The sequence below is a fragment of the Octopus bimaculoides genome, chromosome 6, assembly GCF_001194135.2.
Source record: "Octopus bimaculoides isolate UCB-OBI-ISO-001 chromosome 6, ASM119413v2, whole genome shotgun sequence".
Taxonomy (NCBI): Eukaryota; Metazoa; Mollusca; class Cephalopoda; order Octopoda; family Octopodidae; genus Octopus; species Octopus bimaculoides.
In genome coordinates this window covers 25959902-25961154 of record NC_068986.1, presented here as the reverse complement: position 1 = coordinate 25961154, position 1253 = coordinate 25959902, and the positions used below count along the sequence as shown (strand labels likewise).

The following is a 1253-nucleotide window of genomic DNA, read 5'->3' as shown; positions in this document are numbered from 1 at the left end:
TGTGCTTATTGTAGAATTATTATTATTATTATTATTATTATTATTATTATTATTATTATTATTATTATTATTATTATTAATAATAATAATAATAATAATAATAATAATAATAATAATAATAAAAGGGCGGTAAATTTGCAGAATCGGTAGAATAACAGACATACACCAGTACCCAATGGTGTGTAGTAACGTTCCCTTACGTCTCAAGCTTCACTTTCATCAAGGTTAACTTTCCCTTTTGTCTCTTAAGCATTTTGTTTAAATGCTGATGAAAAAATGTCATGTTGTAGGTCAGCAATTTCTTTTATTTACGTCAATAGATTAAATTAGCCGCATAATATCGCTAGGGAAATAAGTAAAGTCAGACTGGGAAATAGAAGCGAACTTATACAGAAAGATTACTAAACAAATTACTTAAACACGTATGCCACATAATGTGTTTGTGCGGGTGTGTTGTTTGTGCTGCCAAAGAACGAACGAAAGAAAGAGTAAACGAAAGTGTTTGAATTAATATGCAGCAATACCGGACCGTAAGCGCTAGCAAGAGTTTAATGACTTTGTGGTTCGCTTTTGGTTGCGGGCCATCTTACATACTCAGAGGCTTAGGCCAGAAGCTGCTGCAAAATTTCTGCAAAATATTGGTTTCAAATTTTGGCAGAAGGCCATCAATTTAGAGAGAGAGGTCTAGTCAATGTTATCAATCCCAGTGCTCAGCTGATACTCATTTTATTGACTGCGAAAGGATGATAAGCAAAGTCACCCTATCTATATGCATATAGATAGATACAAACATTTACATATATGCAGGAGATAGAACTTATACAGGTATAATCATATACATGTCTCTACAAGTTACATTGTAAATTGCAGCTTTCAACTAGCTTTCGTTTGCCTTTTACGGCTGCTGAACTGGACTAAGATATTATAATGGAGGCAGTTGGATGTAGATCAGTGATTAAGTTCTTATACTTGAAAGGTCGTACACCAAAAGAGACTTTCGAAGAGATGAAAGAAGTTTATGATGACGGTACACCATCATACGACGTAGTTAAGCCCTGGCATCGCCAGTTCAAATGTGGTCAGACATCGGTGGAAATTGTTCCTATTCATGGACGACCACATTCCGCTGCTGATGATGACATCATCCATAAAGTGGGAGCCGCCATTTCGGAAAATCACCACAAAATTATTCGGCCAAGAAGTGAAAATAAGTGTAGTGTCCGTGGAAAAAAGTCATTCTTGACCATTTGTAC

General features: G+C 35.4%; 1 protein-coding gene across 1 annotated transcript in view; it reads right to left on the bottom strand.

Annotated features, from left to right (window-relative positions):
• Positions 1–1253, bottom strand: part of LOC106883825 (uncharacterized) — a 54096-nt gene that overhangs the window by 872 nt on the left and 51971 nt on the right. The window lies entirely within an intron of this gene.